Below are 24,877 nucleotides of genomic sequence, written 5' to 3'. Positions count from 1 at the left end.
ATCCCTGGTTAGGTTTAGATCCCATAGACTACATGGTATGGCCAAAACATTAAATAAATGAAGGGTCAAATTGTTTCTAGTTGCTCAAATGCAGCCCAGAACAAAGCTCAAGAATATTTAAGGGGTCTTCCCTTGTAGCTCAGTCGGTAAAGAATCTGCCTGCAGTGCAGGAGATCCGGGTTCGATCCCTGGGGTGGGAAGATCCCCTGGAGAAGGAAATGGCAACCCAGAAACACATAAATCCAGTACCTAACAAGATAAAGTACACAGTATCTAGCACCCAATCAAAATTTACCAGATATGCAAAAAAACAGGAAATTTCAGTGGTTAGGAGAAAATTCAGTCAACAAAATGGACTCAGAAATGAAACAGATTTAATAAACATATTAATAAACAAATTTAATGAACATATTTTTATTTAATAAGATTTTAATAAACATATTCACTAAATGAAGATATTAGAACTATGATTAAAGCTAGTTTTGTATGTTTAAGGTAATAGAGGAAGCGTTAATTTGTTAAGGAGAGACATAGAAGCTATAAAATGGCCCAAATTGATCTTCTAGAGACAACAAACATCTGAAATGAAAAATATAATGGACAGGATTAACAGCAGACTAGACACTGAACTTGACCCAGCAATAGAAAATTATATAAAATAAAACACACACAGTGCCTGGAGGGAAAAGCCCAGCAGTAGGCTGCAGGGTAACATTACACAGCCAGATATATGTATAATTAGAGGATCCAAGGGAAAGAGGGAACAGAAGAAAGATCTTTTTAAAAATAATGGCTGAAAGTTTGCTAAATTTGATGAAAACTATAAGTCCATGAATCTCAATGGTTCAATAAATATCTAGCAGTTATCCAAAGAAGAAAAAGATGAAGAAAATTATACCAAGGCACAATATAATCAGATAATTTAAAACCAGTAATAAAGAGAAAGATTTTAAAATGAGAACAAAGAAACTATAAATTTAGAGAAACAGAGAATCACAGCAGACTTTTCATCAAAAGCAATGCAAACCAGAAGATAGTGGAACAGTGTCTTTAATGAAAGAAAAAACTGTTAACTTAGAAAAATCTATTAATTAGTGAAAATATTTTTCAAAAAAGATATTGAAATAAACATTTTCAGACATTCAAAAGCTTAAAGAATTAATAACTATTAGACCTACACTACAAGAAATGTTAAAAGTCCTCAAGAAGAGGAAAATAATACCAAGTGGAAATAAAGAGCACCAGAAATGGTAACCACGTGTGAAAAGGTATAAGTTCTTTTTAATTTAAATCTTTTAAAAGAGATAATTATTTAAGTAAAAATAATAACAATGGAGTTGGGGTTTGTAAGATATATATCCCAAGTAGAAAACAAACCAATAAAGATCTGTAAGGCTTAAATAGCAGTATCAACAAGCTTGACCTAATTGATACTTATATAAATACTATATATATATACTATATGGAGAAGGAATGGCAACCCACTTCAGTATTCTTGCCTGGAAAATTCCATGGAGAAGCCTGGTGGGCTGTGGTCCGTGGGTTCGCCAAGAGTCAGACATGACTGAGCGACTAACACACACACACACATAACACTATATATATATATGTATGTATATGTAACACTATAGAACCCAACAAAAGCAGAATAGATGTTCTTTTCAAGCACACCCGGATCAGTTATTAAGATAGACCATATTCTGGGTAAGAAAACAAGTCAGTTAATTTAAAAGGGTTGAAATCATACAAAGGATGTTCTTGATCATAATGGAATTAAATTACAACAAATATATTTGGAAAAATATATTGTAACTGAATAACACACTTCTGAATAACCCCGGGGGACATTCAAGGCCATATGGAACACCTTATATTTAAAAGAATGACAGACATACAAAATACATTCTCAGACAACAGTGGAATTAAAATAGAAATTATAACAAGAAGATAGTGTGAAAATTCTCAAATATTTGGAAAATAACACACTTCAAATAATGCATGCATCAAAGAAGTCTCACAAAAAATTTAAAAAATTTAAAAATACTTTTTTAAACAAAAAGTAAAAATATAGTCTATAAAAATGTGTGAAAGTGTTAGTCACTCAGTCATGTCTGACTCTTTGTGACCCCATGGACTGTAGCCCACCAGGCTCCTCTGTCCTTGGAATTCTCTAGGCAAGAATCCTGGAGTGGGTAGCTCTTCCCTTCTCCAGGGGATCTTCCTAACCCAGGGATTGAACCGGGGTCACCTGCATTGGAGGTAGATTCTTTTTTGAGCCACCAGGAATGTGTGGGATGCAGCTAAAATAATGCCTAGAAGGAAATGTATAGCATTAAATGTTTATGTTGGGAAAAAACCTAAAATCAATAACTGAAGTTTCTACCTTGTGAAACTAGAGAAGAGCAAATTAAACTTCAAGCATGCAGAAGAAAGTAAATAATAAAAATTAGAGAGGTAAAAAAAAAATGAAACTAGGAAAATGATAAAGAGAAATCAACAAAATGAAGTTTCTGAACATGATTAATAAAATGATAAACTTATAGCAAGGCTAACCAAGGAAAAAAGACATAAATTATCAGTATCAAAAAGGAAGGAGGAGCCCATGACTGCTGACCTCATGGATTTTACAGGGCTTATGAGAGAATACTACAAACAGCTTCTGCCCATAAATTTCAGAACTTAGATGAAATGGACCAATTCCTAGGAAGACACTAACTACCAGAATTCATGCAGAGAGAAACAGATGACCTGAACAGCCCTATATCTATTAAAGACATCAAATTAATAGTATACATTCAAAGCAAACAATATCATCACCACCAACAAAAACTTTCCAAAAAGAAAACACCCAGCCCAGATGGGCACACTAGTGAATTTTACCAAATAACCCACGTGACAAAAATGAAAAGAGTAATTGGGAAGTATTTTCAACCAAATAGAAATGAAATGTGTTTCCAAATAGGATGCAACTATAGCAGTGCTTAGAGGCAAACTTATAGCACTAGGTACTTATACTAGAGAAGAACAGTATCAAATTAACAACTCAAGGTAAAGGATTGTTAAAATTGTCTTCAAATATCTGAATGTCTTTTGTTTAAAAATATGTTTGTTTCATATGGTTGGAAAAGACAGTTAAAGGTGGTTATAAAAAGGCAATTCTTAGCCCATCATAGGAAAGAAATAGCTATCAAACTTGCACAGCTATGGACTCAGTTTCTTTGTGAGACATACTTCCATAAACATTCTTATGAGTTCTTCCCAACTATTAATTTTTGAGATAAATGATAATGAAGGAAAAAAAATTTCTCAGTGTTAGTAGGCTATAGATTAACTGATTTAAACTGATGTGTTATGTAGTAGGTAATGCAATGAGCACTAATTTTTAAAATCACAGAACTCTAGAATTAGAAGGAGCGTTAAGTGATGTTTAGTCAAACAATAGTAGCCTCAATTCCCTGCCTTTTAAAATATCAAAGCCTTGGATTAAAAGACAACAACAAAAAAGTGACTTCCCTGGTGGTCCAGTGGCTAAGACTCCATACTCCCAGTGCAGGAAGCCTGGGTTCGATCACTGGTCAGGGAACTAGATCCCACATGCCTCAACTAAGAGTTTGCATGCCTCAACTAAAAGATACTGCATGGCACAGCTAAGACTCTGGGCAGCCAAATAAATAAATATTTTAAAAAATTGAGGAGGGGGGTCCATCTAAGTTTGCACATCAGCAAAAGCAGTGAAGGACAGTTGAATCACTAAATGACATATTTAGAATTCAGAGAAAATCCCATGAAGCTCAAGGACAATCAGGAATATTCTAGACATGCTTACATACTTGGTAAAAGTTGGATAAATCCGTCTTCTTTCCAAAGCCTCTTCTGGCTCTGTAGGACTTACTGGCCTGTCTCTGTCTTCCCATAGTATTTTGTGTACTCTGCACTGTAGCATCCACATACCACCATCTATCAAATAAGGGTTACGAAAAATGAGACAAAGAGGAAAAAGTAAGATTTGCCGTTTACCTCTGGCAGTCTTTTTCCATGCTCGGAAGTCAACCCATTTTCTCCTAATGATTAGTGTGAGCTAGCTAAAGCACTAGCTACATAAAGCAAGTATTCCTATTAGGTATTTTTCTCTTTGTGTGGCAATAGTCTGAATTCCTGCCTATCACCAGTACATTTCTACTTAAAATGGTTAAATGGCAAGAAGTAAAACTTGCATTTTTTTAATAAAATTTTACAGAAAAACCACATTGTTGCTTTATAGTAACCAGGCACTTGTCTCAGTTATTATTTTTTCAAGACAACTCAGTTAATCTATTTTGAATCAGAGCTTATCTTTTATGACAGTTTGATCTTGGTTTTAAAATTACTTGGCCTCATAAAAACATAGACTTGAGGGCTAAATTTTTAGTGCTGGAGGGAATAATGTAATCTGGATGCTGAAAGTTAAATTTTGTGTCTTTTATTGTAAGTATTTTTTGCCCCTTTTAACAAGTTTTATATTGGTTTGATTTTCAGCATCAATGATAACAGCTACCATTACTGAGCATTTCTTACATGCTCATACTGCTCTAGGTGCTTTCTATAGGTTATTTACTTATAGAAAGGTCTTCTTAAAGTAGACATTTCAAAATACTGGTTAGTCAATAAATAGCTTAATTTATGTCCTACTGGCAGTTTGATTCTTTGCAAACCCTGTGAAAGAAGGTGTATGCGTGTGTGCTAAGTCACTTAAGTCCCGTCCAACTCTTTGTGACTCTATGAACTGTAGCCCACCAGGCTCCCTGTCCATGGGATCCTCCAGGCAAGAATTCTGGAGTGGGTTGCTATTTCCTTCTCCCGGAATCTTCCCAACCCAGGGATCAAACCTGCATCTCTTACGTCTTGTGCCTTGCAGGCAGGTTCTTTACCACTGAGCCACCAGGGAAGCTCATGAAAGAAGGTACTATTCCTCTTTTACAGATGGGAAAATTGAGCTTCTGGAAATACTATTAATTGCTTAATTTACAAAACTACTAAAAGTTGACACTAAAACTTAAACATGAATCTGACAGCAGAGCCCATACTCTTAAACGCTGCCCCTTGAATGAGCAGCACAATGCATTGAGCTTGCAGATAGATTCTGAGGACTTACTTAATAAAATTACGAAGAATGTCAGTGAATAATTATATGCAGAGGTGGTAGCTAGGTGCAATGGAAATAGCATGGGATTTAGAAAAAGTATTTAAAGTTGTGACTCATCTACTTATTTGTTCTGTGACTTTGGCAAATCAATTTATTACCTCTCTTGAGGCTGTTTTCCTCGTACAAAAATAGAAATTCATAAAACCATCTATCTCAGTTGGTTATAGTGAAGAGCAAATTGATGTTTCTAAGTGCTTTGTAAATGCTTTTGAAACGTATGTAAATAAATTGATGAGTGTATTTCGTCATTTGCTGTAGCCTTCAAGTAGCAACTTTTCTGAGTGCTTTTAGAAAGTGATTTGATTTATAGAGACACAGGAGTTTCCAGAGCAGCTCTATTGAGTTAGAGTGATCTGTTATAAAATGAGATCTGTTATAGATTGCATTCTATAGATTACAGAATAACTCACAAGACCAGCTTTCTTCGATGAGGTACATCGTTTTTGAGGAACGGTTATTTCACAATACTTTGTAAAGAAATTCTTCACAGATGTTTCTGTCTCCATTTTGGAAGAGAAGGGAGGCAGAGAGGCCAAAGTGAGTTAGTGCCAGAGTCAGCTTTGAGTTTCCAAGAATTCCGCCACCTTTCATGCACAGTTGGGAGTTCTGTGTTCTCTTAAGTTTATATCTGTCCCAATTTGAGAAAAGTCAAAAGTCTTTACTTTGAGGGCTGTTTAGTACCCTACACAAAATGGCGTCTTTGGCAGTCAAATGAATAATCAGTGAAGGGACCCCCCTCCCCCGCTTCCTCCCCAAAGCTCCTAAGATGGACACGTGGGAAGGTCGTATTCTGTGTCAAGGAATGAGTTCTCCATACCTTTCATTCCAATCTTGTTTATTTTCTTTTTAGTTTAGGAATTTTGAAACTTAACCCATGTATTCCCTTGTTTACTCAGGGTTAGCGGCAGAAATGGAACAGACCACAATAAAAGGAACACATTTTATTCTAGGCTTTCATGAATGTGGTAGCCAGTCAAGGCAGCCGTTCAGGATTCAGTGGGGACTTTGGAAGTCTTTTAATTCTGTGTGTTCAGTGTAGGGAACCAGTCAGGATAATCCAGTTTCTTTCCTAGTTCCTCCCTCTGGCTCTCCTCTCCCCCTCACTAACCTTCGTCACTCCCCACAAACACACACACACCTCATTCACACACAGACCGTCACTTAAGAGCTTGGATTACTAGTTTCCGTGATTACCTAGCTCCCATCAAAAAGCTAACTTTTCTATCTCTGTCTGGGTGTGTGTTTTGCAGACAAGAGTTTGTGCACGCTGAGTCTCTCTTTAGGTCGTGTGGCCTCGGCTGGAGATGAAGGCCTGAGGGAAGCCCCAGGAATTACAGCTCTCAGTTCATCGTATGGGAGCAGTTTACTGGGTGCGAATGAAGAAGGGCCGTGCGTGTGGCCGCCCTCCTGTCATCAGCAGCCCCATTACACTTAGAATAGTGTCCCAGTAGATTAGGTACAGTGACACGAAAGAAATTGCAGATTAAGTGAGACCATTGCTTGTAGGATCGCAGGGTGGAGAAAGAAAGGGAGAGTGAGCGGGTGCAGTTTATTTATGGAATGTCGGGGGGCCATGGCGGCTCAGCGGGTCCTAGAGGCAGAGGACTTCCCTCCCTGCTTGTTTTCTCCCTCTGACCTTGGATGAACTAGCGAGCAGTATATTATGCCGCTTGATTGTGCTGGTTTGTCATGGTTAGCATTCTGGACTGTCACTGGAATGTAGGAAACGGATGAATTTGAATTGAACCATGAGGTGGTCTGCCGGGCCCTCTCCTTGTCTCGAGGAAACCTGTCGCTGTTTGTCTGGGCCTGGCCTAATGAAAGCAATGGAGGGAAAGAGAGGTGGGCCTTTGATCTCTTTGTTGCAGCTGCTCCCTGGGAACTCGCTGAAATCAATGCCCTGTTTTCCTGAAGGAATGAATGGCTCTGCCTAACTAGCTTTGTGAAGCCGTGGGGGAATTCACTGCCTCTGTTTATTGACAGCTGAAAAGGAGCACATGGGGTGGAATGGACCTTCATGTGAAAACCAGGCATAGGGAAAATTAGACCTCAATTTAACACAGAGGAATTTGGAAATTCACCCCAAAGGAGACGGTGGTTTCTCATGCTTACATTAGAATTACTCGAGTTTGGGGCTAGTGTGTAATGAACAATGGAGGTTCTGTCACAACTGTGTTATAAGTAGGAATATGATATGCATAATAAATGATGTTAAGTAGAAGTTGATTCAACACCCTCGTTTTTTTAAACACAGAAGTAGAGAAAGGCAGATGTTAGCCATGATATATAATCAGGTGGTTCTTTTATTTTTGCTTTCAGAAGAAGAGAAAAAAATTGATACTGAAAATAAGCATTGTTAATATGATATTACCAAGTTTCTAGAATGTGACTTTTATTCACTTACATTTTGAAACATCTTTGAACTTTGTATCTAAGTTCTATTCATGGGAACTATTCAAACTATTCATGCTGTTCTGGATTGTGTGTGTTGAGTGGGAATACAACAAGTCATAGTTATTTTTAAAAATGTATATTCTTAGGATATTGTAACCGGAAGTCTGTGTCAAACATAAATAAAACTCTAGACCAATTTAGCATTTGCTATGAGAACAGTTCATAAATCCTAAAATTACTGCCTTACTTTTGACAACACAGTAAAGAAAAAGTCGAATTTATCGCAAGGAAACATCACCAGACCTTCTTTTATACCTCTCCTCTCTGGCTTGATTTCCCAGGAAGAATTTATAGCTTCTTCCTTTGGCCCTCAGCCCTCTGCACACACCTCTATTATAGCACTTAACACATTGCCCTGTAGCTCTTTGTTTAGGTGTATTCTTCTAGCTGGAAGTAAAGCAGCTGTGTCGTATTCGTTTTTATATCTCCAAGCGCAGCAAATCTCTTAGCTCAGTGAATGCGCGCTGAATGAATGGGGATTGATAGCTCCCGGTACATTACTTTGAATGTAATTACTTATGCAGGCTTCAACGGCAAAGACTACATTTTGGGAAAACCTGATTGATCTCTTGTTACCTGATTGGTACTATAGCTTTTTAAAATCTTTCCTTTATGGAGAATTATTAAACAGTTTTTCAACGTGGCAAGTTGTTTGGGCAGTCCCTCAGCCTGCGAACAGGAGGCATAGAAAGTGTACGGTGTTGTCCTTTTCAAATCCAAGCTCTCTCCTGTAATATTCTTTTTAAAAATTATGTCTCAGCGTAGTGTTTAGATATTTTCAGTAAGAAGATGAAAAGAATTTTAGAGTTTTGTAGACTTTCACCTGACCAGATTTAGTGATTGAGATGGACAGACTTCCATTCTACATGATTTAATTCTATGGTGGAATGTTAAATAATGCAAAACAAAACCTTTGACAGTTTCTGTAACTAGCTTTACTACTACTGTATTTTATGAACCCCTTGACTCTCAGTGAAAAATGTAAAGGAAATTTTGATCCTAGAGGACTAACTCCCATGAGTTCACAGGAGCCTAAGACAAGCCCAGTTCTGAATTATTCTCAAGTTAAACCCAACTGCTTTTTAAACCAGAGCTGTAAGTGGGAAATAGTTGTCAATATTCTTTGGGAAAAAAATGACATCTTAAAATCATAATGGAAAACTTTAGAAAATGTTGGCGGGGGGGTGAAGTAAGCACACAAGTATAGGATCTGGCTCATATTTTATTCTCCATGTTTTTTTGTTTTATTTTTACTCCAAGATTATGTCCAAAGACATCTATTTGATTTTCTGCCTTGATTAAAAGTAGGAATGAGGTTTAAAAAACAGTTTTACATATTGGTGAGTCGTGGGAGCGTCCTGTGTAGGGATAGGCACTTGCGTGGGCTGTACGAATGTGATCGAGTCAGCAGATTGTGTTTCTGCTGAGATTTTAGATTTCTTACGAAACAGGAAAATTACCGTGGCCTTGATCATTGATAGACTCTCGCCCCCAGAGGTATTAACTTGTAGATAAGAAAGCCGTAAGCCTCGTACTTAGGTTTTATAACTTGGCTGTTTTGTCCTCCCAGTTTCTGGAAGTAATTTCATGTGACATCATACCTGAGTTAGGGGGGGAATGAAGGGTGGAAGGAGAAGTGGGGAGTCAAACAACACTCTTGCGTTGGAAATTTCAGTTTAAAAGCGATGAGGCATATCTTGTCCCCACTGATAGAATGACATGCATGCCCCAGGGGGTGACTGCAGTTAAAAGTTGTGTTCTTGCTGTGTTTATAGAACCAGTTAATGTCAACTGCATGATCCTTTATAAAAAGAGCCCTTTTCTTAGGCCTGAAGTCTGTTGTCATATACAGGAAGAAGAATGTCAGGTAATTTAGTAAGAGTCAAGCCCTCAAAATAAGTTTGGGGATCTTCATGTTTTTGTGTGTGTCTACCTCCATCAGCAAACTTCCTAGCAGAAAGATACCAGATCCTCCCTCTCAGATGGTTTTCATCCATCTAACAAACAAAGCAGACCTATTAGGGGCTTACCTAGTCATTGAAAGGAGACATCCTCCTTGTGGGTTAGGTTGAATGACAAGAAAGACAGGTACACTTATTATCAGCAAGTTCTGTCCTTTAGGCCTCTCCTCTGAGTAGTAACCTTGTCTTTGAAGAAAAAAAAAAAATGGAGTTCAGCAAAGGTTCCTTTTGGTCTTAGGTTTTTGTTTTGTTTTTTTTTTTTGTTTGTTTGGCTGTTTGTTTTTTGCCTTTTAATGGTCTTCCCTGGCTCTTTGACTTTGTCTTCCCCTCTTGCCCCTTCACGCCCTGCTCCGGTGGGTCCACACTCCCTTTTCCTAGAGGATAGTGTTCTTAGTTGACCCTTTTAGAAAAGGTTCTGAATATCATCTGATTGCTTCCTGAAGCTCTGAGACATTCTCACTTGAGTTAAGGTCTCTGGAAAAGAACTGCAAATATACCAGTACAGCTTGCTTCCTGGGTGCAGTGTTCAGCACTTCACTCTGACTCCTTTAATCCTCAGAAGGCCCCTGGGCTGTAGGTATGGTGATCATCTCCATATTAAGGTGAGAAGCCGAGGCAGAGAGCTGTTCCACAGGCGGTGAGAGGTTTCTAGTGGCTCCAGGTGACACCTGGGTCTGAACCGTGGGCCTTCTGGCACCATGGCTGTGGCTCCTCACGTCACCGTGTTGCGTCTCTCAAACTAAAAATTCTGTAAGAGCTCAGAGATGTGTCTCTGGAAGGTTGGAATATGACATGATGGTATACAGACAGACAGTGTTTGATCCTGGTGTTCCTGAACTTGCGTCCTGAGTGTGAATGTCTCCTTCCACAGTATTCAGTGTGACTTCCCTCAATGCTTTTCTTTGTTTAACCTTTTGATTTTTTTTTTTCCTCCTCTTCTAGGATTGCTCTCACATCTGGTGTGGCCTCTATTTCAGGTCACATCTGAAACTCCTCTGGACCCCAAGCTTAGAAAGGTAAGTGTATCCCCACGACACTGTCTGACTTCTGCTCAGGCTGCGTGCCATGGCCAGCGTGAGTCTGTGTTCTTATTCTCCTACTTTAGAGCACACGCCACAGCCTTCCGCAGTAGAGGGGCTGATGTCCCAGAAAACACTCGCTGTCTGAGATTTCTCATTGGAGGAACTGTAGGCCTTGAAGGAAAAAAGAGGGTTGGGGAATACAAAAGCCTGTTTTTCACTCTTTAGAAAAATCAAGAGAACATGCTAAGAATTGTCATTAATGTTTATTCATGTAACTTTAGAAATAAGGGGCTTTATACAGCTGACTTTTATTGATCATGACTTCTTTATTAGAAACTTGTGACCTCCCTCCCTGACATTTAAAAAGATGTTTTCAGATAAAAACAGATTAATACTAGGGGAACTTGGGGGAGGATTATCTTCCATTTAGAATCATATTTAGAATGTTGCATACGTTTCAACTCAGTTTCTAAATCATGCTCCAGCGTCGTAACATGAGGTGATTTTTCAGTTTGCATATATTCTGTCCAAATTTCCTAAAATTATGAAATAAGTATGCTGCTAAATCCAGTGACGGTAACCTAAATTTGTGGGAACTCATGGTTGATGGGATCCGTGATATTTATCGGAAGTTTTTATTTTTCTCCACCATACATGTGGAGATTATGGTTTGTTTTAAACACCCATTTCAAAATAATGACACCTAGTTCGAGCCTTAAATTTCATATCCAACATTCTGGTTGTTTTTCTCCTGTAAAATGTATTAGTTCTCTGTTTAAGCCCGTTGCCTTCTTCACCCTTAAGGAGCCCTCCTCCTGTTTGCAGCTCTGCTGCTAACAGTATTGCTTAACCATGACTGTTGGCCTCTCTCCACAGATTTTTTTGCAAAGTGTCCTTGACTGTAAATATGCCATATTTTTTTTAATTCCAATCTTCTTTGTAAGTTTCCTTATATCCCATTTTATACTTAAGGTTTTTTTTTTTCTCTTAAACTAGATAAACCACTTCCAATTTCATTTTACTCTTGGGACTGACTTCTAGAAAGGCTGCCCACAGCTGCTCCAAGTGAAAGGCCAAAGTCAAGAGAATATTAGATATGTGTGTTAAAGTTCCTGTTCTCCAAATGGTTCTAATTGAAATTAGTCCACTTCCCCACCCACACATTCAAAAAAAAAAAATTCTAGCAAAATCTAAAGTTGCCAGAATCGCTTCTATATGTCATTTGTGTAGCTTCATGATATGTGTAAGACCAGTTCATGCTAGGTCCAGTTGTAATTGTTTTCTCCAGTTAAACGTGACATTGCCGTTAAAAGCCCAGCTAATAATAATATGCTGCTTAAGAATTTAGAAGTCTTTAGACTACATGACATACAAAACTTTGAAGCAGGAGAGAAATAATTAGAAATTTCTTTTACAAGAACACGTTAGAAAAGAATTGTGTCATGGTGATCCAAATCAAAGAAAGATTATTGAACTGAATCAAAACCTTACATTCTTGCCGTTTAGACGTATTGTATCCTGACACAGATTATTAATATTTCCTAATTGTGAGCGTATCCAGTGTGTAAAAGCACTCGTGATGCTTATTAACAGGGCACGTCTACTTTGTACATAAACTTCAGACTCTGCCCCAGTCACCGTGCCTCTGTGTGTGCATCTGTAACGCATCGTCTCGTAACAGCTCTGCCAGGTAGAGAGATGTCAGCATAAAGAGAAGTTAGGGAACTTGCCTGAGGTTACATACCTGGCAAGTAGCAGAGCCAGAGTTTGGACCCAGAGCCATCTGATTCCATAGCCAGTCTTTTCTGCACCCACCAATCCATCGTTCCTAGACTGTCTAGAAATACTATCATTTGGTTCATGTTTTTTAACTAACTGTAGGAACCACAACCTGTATTAGGTAGAGTATGCTTTTAGTAAAAGAATAAGGGAGAGGAAAACTCATCGTCATACACCACGTTTAGGTAAGGAAAGTTGCTGTCTAAGAAATAGTATTAACTTTTTTTTTTTTTTTTTTCACTTTCTTGACTCCCCAAAAAGAAAGTAGTCAAGGCCTGAGGGGAGCTGAGGGCAGGGGCATAATATAGGAGAGTATTAAATATTATTGTTAAAACGAATAAATAAAGCACATTTCTCTATCAGTGTGTTTAAAATAGAGCTAGCAGTTATGTGTGTTTATACTATAACAAAGTGTACTTTATTTGGGGAATAACTTAATTGATCCATTATGTGGCATTACCAAGGTAATTTTTTCTTTTTTGTTTGAGCACAGGAATTAAAAGTGATTCATAAAAACACACACACTTACAACCAGCATGTAAATTAGAACCACATTAGGGTGATCATCATCTTTTGTTGTTTTCCTAAAATGGTTCCAGTTTGCCCTGTATATTCAACTTAAAGTACGCAAAAGTGTTGCAAGTTCCGACTCAGGAGAGATTTAGAGCTCCCTGTGAACACCCAGTTTTACAGAGAAGCTTCAGTGTTCAATTACTGCAGTTAGTCTTTTTGTGTGCAGTTTTTTTAACAAAATTGTTGGCTGTGTTTCTTCCCAAGGAATTACTGTTTTACTGATTTGAATGTATAGATTGGATACACTCAGAAGCTACTCTGTCCGTCTGCTGTCTGAGGTCTCTTTCTATAACTTGAGCCTGAGCGTATTGCTGTCCTGATTAAAAACTTGCAGTGCATCAGTCAGGACTCTTGGTTGCAACTGACAGAAATTAATGGGACCACTGAACAATTCCAAATGGCCAAGTGACGGGAGCGTATTTGCATGTTAGAAGAATCGCTCTGACAGCAGCATTGTGACTAGAATGAAGGGATGAAGGGGGGCCAGTCTGAGAACAGAAAGACTGAGGAGTCCGTAGGGATCTCGGTCTCCAGTATGTAGAAATGTCCCTTTACTTATGAGCTCTTTATTTGCCAGGCTGGTAGTTGTTTGAAGGCAGCCCCATGAAAATTGAGTTTTGGCCAGTAGAGTGGGCTGGGCCCCCATTCTGCCACGTACCCTCATCCCCGCTCAGTTTTGGGGTGCCACCGATTGGAAAGTGGGTGGTGAGGGTTTGGGGCTGGGCCTGGGTTTGTTGACTGCCCCTCTAATATTCCCTCACCCCTCTTCCTGTGTGAGAAGGGAAGCGAGGTCAACAGAGGCCAGACCCTGTGAGAGCTGAGTGGCCCCGTGCTCTGGTTTTCCAAACGTCTATCTGCTTGCTCAACCCACCCTAACTTCCAAGCTCCCCATTTATGGGTTCTCTTCTTGGGTACCATTTAATAAAAAATACTCATTTTCCTACTAACCAAAGCAGAGAGTGGGGACTGGCTTGGCCACCCAGCCTCTGTGATGGGGCATGTGCTCCCTAGATGGTTCCTTCTGTCCAAGGTCTGTCTGCCCTATGGATGTGCCCCTCATGCCAGGCAGACTTAGTGGGTACTTGTGCACCAGGAAGATGGGGTCCCCTGTTTGGTGATCCTTGTACATCTGACATTCGGCCAACCAGAGCTCCCTGTTCTAAAAGTTCTAATCTCAGCATCCTGGCTGATACATCTCGGCTTATCTAGAATCCTCTCTGGTTTTCATCAGGGACTTTATGAGCCTCATCTGAAGTCTCAGATGTTCAGCCACAGGATTTAAGTGGAATTTGTTTTGAGGACGTGACTGACCTCAGGGTCCAAATCCCTGTAGACATTTGGTGCCACAAGGACCTACGATTACCGCAATGTCTTTGAATCAACAGATTTGTCACATTTATGTGGTTTTTCCTCTCTGACACCTCAGTTTCCAGCACACCCTCACTTCTATCTTCTGGGAACCAACATCCCACTCTGTCCCAGTGGGCTGGTCTAGGGGGGCATGTCCAGGCTCGGAAGCAGGGCTGTCCTGGGCCTCAAGAAGTCTAGCAGCATCAGCCTCTCACTTTCTAATCCCTGGTAGACTTATGTTTTCTCCTTTGGTTTTTAAGCAATTCAGAGTTTAAGATAAAGGCCTTAAAGATAACTTTCTCTGCCTCTCCCTCTTTAGGTATTTGCATAGGAATCAGAGGCGTTAATCTTGAGAGTAAACTCCTAACATCTGCCCTTATTTCCTTCCTTCCTTCCTTCTCTATCAGCCCCGGGACCAAAGCACAGACCCCAGCACCTCTGCAGAGTCCCTTCGCCTCTGCAGCAGAAGGGTAGCATTTTTTTGAGAAATAACCTGGCTCCGCGTTGTAGCAGTGGAAGCTAGTCTGTAGCACAGATGCGCATGACCCTGAGGGCGTTGCACTGTAGGCGCCCTCATAAGTCTGACTCTCACTCCCCTCGCGTGTCAAGCGTGCAGAAAGTGCACTCCCTTTTGTGTTCATCATTCCGTCAACCTAGAGAGAAATTTCATTGCAGTCATTCTTCGGTGTCTCCCTTTCTCCCATGGCATGTGTCCTAGAGCCTGAAGGTTTCCATGACCCCTGGTGGGTGAGGGCTGGCCTTTGGTATATGATGAGAGTAGCTGGGGTATGATGAGAGTAACTGAGTGGTCTTTTGAAGCCCTACGCTCTTGCCCCAGGCCTGGGCTCCCTCAGCACGGGCGCCACTGTCCTCTGGAAGCTTCTGTCCTGCCTTAGGGACAGAGCTGTGCAAGGCCCCCCACCCCTTCATTTAGGGGGAGAGTATCTCACCCTCTTAACTTCCTCCCAACTCTGAAGTTGGGCAGAACCTCCTCACTGGGTTTAGACATTAAGAAGGATAGACTGCTTCTGCCGTCATCTGGGCTAAAACACAAGGAATTACAAAGCCTGCACCTGTTTTAAATGAGCTAGACAGGAAAACTGTTGGGAGGACAAACAAAGTAAAATTCCAGAGTTGTCCTGCTGCACTGATTTGGACTCTGTCACGAAGGCAAAACACCACCCAAACACTGGTAACTATGGAAATGAAGAGAAGGAAACACAGCTGAGAGACAATAAGCCCGAAGACTGTGCAGCTTAGTCAGTGAGAAAAATCTAGTATGCCTCCAGGGTTTCTGACTTGGGAGCAGCCAGAAAGCAACATGGTGAAGAGAGTGGCCTGTTACTAACATGGACTCTCAAAGCCCATGCTTGGGATGCAAAGCTCAGCTCAGCTGCTCACTGACCGAGCCACCATAGGCCGACTGACGTAGCTCCTCAGCCTCAGTTTCCCCATAAGTAAGGTGGGGTTAATGCTCCCTACTCATTTGGCTGTTTGGAGCATTAACTAAAGACATGAAAAAAACGGCCATGACCTGCTGAGCATCCACGAAATGTTAGCTCTTATTACGTAGCAGTGCCAGTAGCTAAAATGGGTGATGCTGGAGGGTGAGCTGTGTGGAGCCCCGCTTCAGAACAGGGGGCCTCCGGGGCCACTGACAGTATCTAAGCTGAGAGATGCAGGAGGAAGTTATGTGGATTCGTCTGAAATGTGAAAGAAATTGATGGCTGAAGACAGTAGTAGATAGATTGATAGTTGAAGAAGATAGATAGTAGATGGTTCAGGACTGAAGACCCCAAGAAGTAGCTGAAACCCTGGGCTGTGACTGACCCCTCAGGGATTGTGGCAGAAGGTAGGGGGCCAGGTCCCAGGCTCACAGATCTGTTCACACCCCAGTTACCCTTTCATAGCATGGGCCTCGGGGTCATCTTCAGAATGACTCAGTTGTTGTGAGATGAATACAAATATCCAGTTTACAGCCTCCACTCCAGAGATATAATCTCAGTTGCAGTGATCAGCTCACTGAAGTAAGATTTACTTGTCTAGAATCTACCAAATCGGGTGGGCTCCTTTCCATCAGGAATTATAGTCCTTGGTGTGGGGGGTGGGGTCGGGGAGGTGCAGTGCAGGGAAGAACTTATCTGAGAGGCTTTTCGAAAACAAGGCTTGCACATCCTCCAGCCAGAGGACTCTCGCTGAAAGCCCGGACAGGCCTCCTGGTGTCAGGGCTTGCCCGGCTCTTTCCCACTCAAATCATTTGAAAAAAAAAAGTCAGTTTGAAGAATTTACTTAAGTGAAATCGGGAGTAGCTTGAAGTGAATGAGCTGAAACTGGAGGGAAATCCCTTTGTTCAATTCGGGTTTCAGTGAATGCTCAGCAGGCAGCTAAACCAGTTCATTAACAGAGAAGAAGCCGTGTTTCTCAAACGCAGCCCTCAGCAGCTAATGCCTAGAAAAACAGACTGTGACAGCCAAAAATGCATTCTAGAAATCCGAACGCTCTAGATTCAGGAAACTTTAGTTTTTGTCATTGCTGAATAAACAAATCACTTCCCCCTGAATATCTCCCCTTTATTTAAGACAATTCACCATACATGATCTGTTTACTGTGCATCCATCCCATTTTCTAGAAAAATGTGATTTTTCCTGCTTCTCTGGAGCTCAGAAATGAGTATACTTAGAAATATTTTATGTTACCGGTTCATTAAAAAAACTGTATTCTTTTATTTTAAATAGAACCCACCTATTAGAAGCTTTTTCTCTGATTTTTGACATCTAAAATTCAGACGTGAGAACCAGCCTGCAAGTGGTGTACTGTCAAATGTCTACGTGATATTTTTCCTGTCTCCGCTGCGCTTTATTAAATTGTTGTAGACTGCACATGGTTTTTCCCCGGGGCAACGCATGCTTTCGGGTTCTCTGTTGCATTGTTAACTATTTAAGCATTAGACCCGGTCTGAGATGGCAGGGGGGAAAGGCCGAGGGACTTGATCTCCTCCCTGCCAGAGTTCTCCGCTTTCACTGGTGCTACTTACATTGAACAGCTTAAGAATAAGCTCCTGTGTGAGCCCTCGGAGGCCGGGGGGCATTGTTGAATTCAGAAAGGAATCGCTTTCTTTTAGTGATAATTTGAATATTTTGACAATGCAGCTAAGCTACTCCGCTGCCTGGTTTGCGTACTTCGTGTCATGGGCGCCCTTTCTAGTGAAGCCGGAGAGAGCCCCTGCCTCTCTGAATTCATAAATTGGCATTGTCCGTGGGTGAGATGGGTAGGAGCAAAGGAGGAATCATCCAGAAGAATTCTGCTCTCTTGCTTTCATGTTGTTTTCAAGCTTTTAAAATAATTAATATAGGCCTTTGGAGACCACCCAATTAAACCACCACAATAAATGCTGAGCATTTTGAGATGAGAGATGGACCATGAAGATGATTTGTGACATGTTTATACATGCAAAGCAAGGAATACATTTGAAACAAATACTCTGGATGATTCAGAGAACCTACTCGCCTCTAGCTTTTTCCCTAAATTGTGGTGGCTTATTTTTAGACTTTTGTTGTCTGAAAATGGCCCTCATTTTTCCATTTGTAACTTATAAGGAGGTTGCTCATAATAAATGGACATTGCCTTTTTGATCAAATTAAGAAAACAGGCAACCCAGTGAATAAATCCCGTAGGTGAGATATAATTGGCTGTTACGTAATAGGTTTACCTTTGTACTGGTAAAGAAAATCCCAAAAAGCTTTGCCCCTAAGAGTATCAACTGGCTGGAATAGTCTTGGCTGGAAGAAGCCGACTTTTATAATTAATTGGGGAACAGAGATACCTGTTTCCCAGTGCTCACCAGGGACCGTGGTGTGAAGCTGGCTGTAGACTTTTTCTGGAGACTTCACGGAAGCCTAAGTTCCCGGGGCCCCAGAGGTGCTGTGAGCCTGTGTTTAGTTTGTGCTGTGGCCTGGGAGTGTGTATTTCTAAAAGATTGCCCCGGTAATTCTAACGTAGTCGGGTTTGGTAACCACTGAATCATGTATGCAAATTGCAGACTTCAGCCTTTTCACCCTGCACATTTGATAAATCTGTATGAAGATAGGAAGCTTTTTATACGAAGCTTTTGTTGAAAATGAGTACCTATTGGTTGTTGCTGACTCTTTTCAATTCATAATTTGCTTTAGGCTCTGTTATTGCATGGATTTGCATACCTGTTTTATGGTATTCTAATACTGTTGGTTTAAAAAAAATGCCATTTCCTCTGAGTGCTCTTTTGAATATTTTATGTAAGCAATTTCATGTGTTTTCTCTACTTGCAAAAAGCAGGGAGAAACATCAGGGTTTTTCTAATCCACTTACAAGTAGGACAAGATTATAACATAAATACTTAAAAATCTTCTTGGGCAAGATTATATGAGATATTGAAAATCTTTTATGTTACAATATTATGAACTTTAGCACCCCTTTTAAATATAACAAATAATCTCAATGTTTAAGACTTTTACCATGTGGTGTATCTGCGACATTTTAAAATTAAGGGTGGTGGGTCTATTGAAGTATTATACCCTAGGATTTTAAAATTTGAAATTGATCTATCATCTATTAAAATACCTAAAAAGCAGTGGAAAATGTCCTCTGTACATTCACAGTTGTGTGTGCGCACTCATGTGTGCTTTTGAAGTAAGCAAGCTCAAGTTGCCTCATGGCAGCGGCTGTGGGGGGTGTTTTTCTCGCTTCACTCACTGAAGGTGTGCAAGATCTCTTCTTACAGGTTTGAGGCCTCAAACCTTCTGAGAGGACTCCCTGACTGCCTTGGAGCTGACGTTTCCTGTCACCGAGTAGGTACGCAAGCCATGATTGCTTTTAAAAACTATTTCTATCTGAGACTGTGTATTAGTAACTGCTTGGAAGCACATAGTCAAATAAGTCAAGGATGTGCAGGAGGTTCAAGGCACTTCAAAAAAGCTAAATACCTTTCCCCCTCAAACTGTGAAGTACCTTAGAATGGCATTGTTTTAACCTTTTCTTTTTACAAAGCATTAGGATCCTCTGTGTTTCAGGGAATCAGATCCTGCAATTAGCAACTTCTCATATCCTCTGTTGTCCCCCACCCACAGCCCTGATAATACCTGCAAATCTCTGGAATTTTCTGCTGTCAACCCATCAGTTCAAAAGCTTTAAAGCTGCCCTATCTCTACTCCCGACTTGTGTACATAAGAAGAGGTGTAAAGGTTGCCTCCCATCTGTGGAAGATGTTGACTGATAAGCCTAAGAAAGATGCTAGTCACGTACAAGTTGCCCTAGGGACTCCAGCTCCAGCTTCCTAGGCTTTGTTGGGAAATACTGCTGTAAAAGCTACTGCCAGAGTCAGAGGCTGTGTAGACAGCTTAGCCGGGGGCAACGGCAAGGTGGAAGTGGGGAATGTTCCGCTTAGTTCAAAACACCCGGGTTAGGCCTCTTGTCACCATGTTGTCAGCAGCCATGCCGTGAAGGGAAGTTAACCCTGTGCATTGGGTACTTCGCTTGGTCTAGTACATTCCCTGTCATATCTTTTTCTTAGTACCTATGCACAAAGAACTTTAGTCTCTGGACCTCAGTTTCCTCACCTATTAAGTGGGGATAAAGATGTCTTTCTAGCCTATCTCACAGGGCTGTTAGATGGACATTAGTAGACAAAGGAGCATAAGAGGACTTTGAATTCAACTGAAATGTAATATTGTTTTACTAAAGGTTATTTTGGTTCTGTTTGAAATAGAATTGTCTTACTAAATAATTTTTGATTTATTGGCCGAGAAATTGAAATCCGTCCCAACGTGGCTAACATATCTACTGGGAACTGAGAAAGGCAGTTCTAATTAGTTGGTGGGGCGGGGGCGGGGAGGTGAGGTCTTGCCATTATATCTTCTGGTCATGGTGCAATAGACTGTATGATAACCAGCTAGATCCTGGAATATGACTGCCAAGTATTAGGTGGTGAGTCCATGGGCCGAAGACAGAGGTGGAGAACAGCCTAGGCCCTGTGTGTCTCTGCAGCTGAGTGGGACAAAGCCCAGGCAGCCTGGATGGGGCAGTTCGCTCGGCAGGCAGGGAGGGCAGTGAGGCATCGCTCTAGGCTACTGGGAAGGAGCAGCAAGCATGTGGCGGGAAATTGGGCCTTATTGTAAGGAAGGTGCCTGGCCCCCGGGGCAACAGGAGCACAGACCAGCGCACTGAAGCCCCGCCCGGGTTGGGCTGGGGATGGACCACACATGTGGATTGCCAGGACAGCTACTTAGAGAGGTTCACATTCCTCCCCATTGAACCAGCTATGATTGTAATGGTTTGTTAAACAAACAAAGGACCTAAAGCTGTGAATGGGGGAGAGAAAAGACTTAAGGTGAAAAGGAGAGGAGGCCCTGTTTGTTAGTGTTCCACCCTTTTTAAGCTTTCTCCCCCATTTCCTCAACATTCCTTTCCCCCTTTCAGAAAAGGCAGTGCAGTAACTTGCAAAAGTTACCGCCTTGTGTCTCCAACCTCGTTTCCTTTTAAATTGGAAATGGGAGGAAATATCTATCCCCTTACAAAGACAAAATGAGAAACCAGGGTCATCTTAAAGGAATAGGGATACATATTTTTATATTTCTAACCAAGTGTTTCTGGGTGAAATTGCCTTGGCATCCTCTGAATTTATGGGACATGCTGTGGAAGGCAAAGAGAAAGTTCTCACACAAGCACTGGGTAGTAACTCTGTCCCATAAATAAGGCAGGTGGCCGCAGAGGTGGGCAGCCCTCTGCTCCTGGAGGGAGGGGAGTGAGCGTTGGTGTGGTTGCAGCTGTTTTACTTTTTTATCCCTTGACTGTGTCCACAATTTATGGTCAGGTGAGTTCTGGATGTTCATCCATTGAAAATGTTTGGGGGGGAAAAGCTGTAAATTGTCTTTTAAAACTTCCAGTTACGTTTGTGTCTATTCAGTTAATCAGATTAGGTCTCAGGACTTCTTGTGGAGAAGAAAAAGGAACCATTTAGGTTTTGCAAACAGTACTGTTACGTGTGCTATACATTATCCCTAAGGGGGAGTCTGTCATCACTTTTCACTTTTTTGTGCACAGCAGTCTGTCCGTTTCCGTGCAACATCTTCCCTTTCTCTGGCCCCCAGGTTCCTCTGCCTGGCACACCAGCTCCATCCCCCCGCCCCCAGTGTGTTCACAGCGGCATTGCCTCCTTTATAGGCCAGTCTCCTGCTCCTCTTCTTACGCCCACACCCACCTTCCAGCCAAACTAGACCGCGGGATCCACACTGCCCTGTCCTGCTTCAGGCCTCTCTGCTTTCACATGGTCTTCCCTCGGCCTGAAATAGACCTCCCGTTTCTCCACCTGGTTTGCTCTAAACCCAGCGTAGGTAGTCAAAATTATGAAAACTTAGAAAGTACAGATATTCAGAGAGAAACAAGAGTCCTCTCTAATTTGACCCCAGCAGCCCTTTGCTGACACATTGTTTTCTGTACTTTCAGTCCTTTTTAATTTTTTTAATTTAGAGACTGTTGTTTTAGGACAAAACCATCCACTCAAGTCTTGAGCATCCTTTCCTGATAACACTGTGTAACTTTCAAGGTTCCGTCCAGAGATTTGAACTCAGGAATCTGGCTTCCCATCACCCCTGTGACTCGTGAGCTTTTCTTGTTTCTTTTCGCAGCGTGAGCCTTTGCTCTCACACACTTCCTGGGAAGGAATTGGGCTTTTCTCTTCCCTAGAATAGTCCCTGTGTTAGGACCATAGACCCGGCCGATAATTAGGTAGGTAAGTTGGGAAAGATTGCCACTGTCAGCTATAGAAACACACCCCAAAGGGCGTCAAGGGGGATAGTCGCAGCTTTGTTGGGAGGGAGGAGGGGGATATGTTTCCAGCTGTCACAAAGGAGTATCCCTGCCACTGACTTTAATGACTAGAAAATCTTATCCTAATACCAGAGGCTCTTGTCTGGATTTCAAGTCTGCGCTCCACCCCTCCCCCACCTCCCCCAACGTGCTACCTAGAGTTCATTAACAGTCTTCCTGAAACATTCCGTCCCATCTCAGCTTGAGAACCAGGCCTGGGCCTTGCGCTTCCCTCTCCGGATGCACATACCTATTTTGCTTGCTTGGCGACCTTTGTCTGTTTCTTCCTAAATGTTCATATTTAAAAACACCGTGTAAGAGGTGGGTCGGGGAGGCATGGGGAGGATTTCAGACTCCGTAAAGATATTTCCTTTCCCTCCCCTTGCCTCATAGATGTTAAGCTGAGTGACCATCTCGTCGAGGTGCTTTGGCCCGGTCTGGGGGGCCCTGAGCTGTGTAAGCCCCCTGCTTCCACTCCGTACAGGCGCGGGAGGCAGTGGGGTCCTTATAGGCTGCTTTCAGGTGACACCTCTGGGAGCCTGGCTCCCGGTCAACAGTCCCCTTTTGCCCTTGCTGGTTTGGTTTTTCTCAGTCTTCTGCAGCTCACTGAGGCTCACACTCCTGGGCTTGTGCTTTTTCCAGTGCTTCCTCCCCTCCCAGTCAAGGCAGAGCTATGGGCGTTCTCTCTCTGTGTCTGCCTGTGCCTCTCCCCACCTTTGTGTAGAGTGGCTAGTCTTGACTAAATCAGTTACATGTTATCTTCCATCTGCTAAACACATCATGACAACAAAAGGCTCTCATCTGTTAGAAAAGAAAAGAAAAAGGCCTACCTCTCCTAGTAGGAGAAAGTGGGCAACCAGACAGGATTTTTGAGCTGTTAGGGTCTTGGTTTGTACTATCACCAGCTAGAAATTATTTGGAACATCTCATCAAGTTTTTTAAAATGCAGGCTGACTTCTCATTTTGCTTCTTTTTATCACCATGGACTTGTCACTGCACTGTCTTACCTAAGAGGAACTGAGGGAATGAATTTAAAGGCAAAAAGGCTTCTGTTCTTGAAGCCTCCGAGAATTACATGCCCCCACAAGCCTGCTTCCCTCAGGCTCCACAGTGCAGAGTAGATCTCTTAAGAGGGGATCAGTCTAGCTGCAGCCTGTTGCAGAGAAAACAAACCCCACCCTACCCCCAGGACACCCCACTGTACATGCCAAACCGCTCCGGGGAAGACTAACACGGATGATCAAGGTTGAGCATGTGAGACTGTGGACACCCACGCAGAGCCCAGGGTAGTTTATAGTAGAAGCCAGACTCAGAATAGTATCCACTTCCCTGCAGCCACAGGTACCGCTCGCTGTTCCTTAGTTGGAAGATAACCTCAGCACCTCCTCCGTGCTGGAGATCTCCTTGCTGGCCTGAGTACCCATTGCTGCTGTTTAATCATTCAGCTGTATCCGACTCTTTGTGACCTCATGGACTGTAGCTTGCCAGGCTCCTCTGTCCATGGGATTTCCCAGGCAGGAATACTGGAGTGGGTTGCCATTTCCTTCTGCAGGAGATCTTCCCGACCCAGGGATCTAACCTGGGTCTCCTGCATTGGAAGGTGGGTTCTTTACCACCGAGCCACCAGGGAAGCCCCGCATACCCATTAGGTACCGTTAAACTCAACACAGCTAAAACCAAACTCCAAATTCCTGGTTTTGCTAGGTTTTTCTTCTGGGTCTTGATCTTTCTTTCCCTCTCCACCATCACTCTCCCCCTCTTTCCTTTAAACTTTTCTAAAATCTTATTTGACTACAGTGGTCACTCCTTGTCTGAGATTTCCTTTTCCATGATTTCAGTTACCCATAGTCAACCTTGGTCTGAAAATGGAAGATTCTGAAATAAGTAATTCATCAGTTTTAAATTGCACACCATTCTGAGTAGCATGGTGAAGTGGTCGTACCAGTGTGTTCATCCTACCCAGAACGTGAATCTTTCTTTCTCCCAGCATACCCTGCCTAGTGGTCATTAGTTGCCAGCTCAGTTATCAGACTGCCTGTGCGTATCACAGAGTTACCTGTGTTCAGGTAGCCCTCGTTTGACTTAATAAGCGCAGAAGTGATGATGCTGGCAATTTGGATGAGCCAACAAGAAGCCATGAAGTGCTTCCTTTAAGTGGAAAGATGAAACTTATAACTTCATAAAGAGAAAAATCATATGTTTAGGTTGTTAAGATGGAATCTTCTATCTGAAATTGGGAGGAAGGAAAAAAACTCATGCTAGTTTTGCTGTTGCACCTCAAACCACAAACATTATGGCTGTGGTTCATAAGTGCTTAGAAAAAGACATTTTATTTGTACAATAAGATATTTTGGGGAAAATATTTTGAAAGAGAGGGGAACCCCATTCATGCAACTTTGAGTACAGTGTTTTGTTATAATGGTTCCATTTTACCATTGTTGTTAATTCCTAGTTGTGCCTAATTTCTAAATCAAGTTTTGTCATAGGTATGTATATGAAAAAACATAAGGTTTGGTAGTGGGCTCAGGCATCTACTGAGGGTCTTGAACGTATCTCCTGTGGATAAGGGGGCCGACTAGAATAGGTTCCTGTTGTCCCATGAGTCCTGGCATTCCCTGCCCCTTTCAGTTTGGCTCCGGTTGGTTTTTGTAGCTCTCGGAGGTGTAGATTCTTGTGCCATTTATGCCTTTCCCATCACGCCTCCTATTCCTGTTGCG

At 41.8% G+C, this 24,877-nt stretch overlaps 1 protein-coding gene across 11 annotated transcripts in view; it reads left to right on the top strand.

Moving 5' to 3' along the window:
• PLAGL1 (pleiomorphic adenoma gene-like 1) overlaps positions 1-24,877 on the top strand; it is a 96,479-nt gene that overhangs the window by 56,055 nt on the left and 15,547 nt on the right. For 8 of the 11 annotated variants that reach the window (XM_010851476.1, XM_010851479.1, XM_010851471.1 and 5 more), the window contains 2 exons: positions 10,540-10,613; positions 19,078-19,148. The gene's annotated coding sequence lies outside the window, so the exon portion shown is untranslated. Of the gene's footprint in view, positions 1-10,539; positions 10,614-19,063; positions 19,149-24,877 lie in introns of all 11 variants that reach the window. The other 3 variants (XM_010851481.1, XM_010851478.1, XM_010851477.1) reach the window with 2 other exon arrangements.

Source organism: Bison bison, unplaced genomic scaffold (genome assembly GCF_000754665.1).
Source record: "Bison bison bison isolate TAMUID 2011002044 unplaced genomic scaffold, Bison_UMD1.0 scf7180017864303, whole genome shotgun sequence".
In the NCBI taxonomy this organism is placed as follows: domain Eukaryota; kingdom Metazoa; phylum Chordata; class Mammalia; order Artiodactyla; family Bovidae; genus Bison; species Bison bison.
Note: the sequence above shows the minus strand (reverse complement) of the source record. Positions and strands in the feature narration are given on the sequence as shown.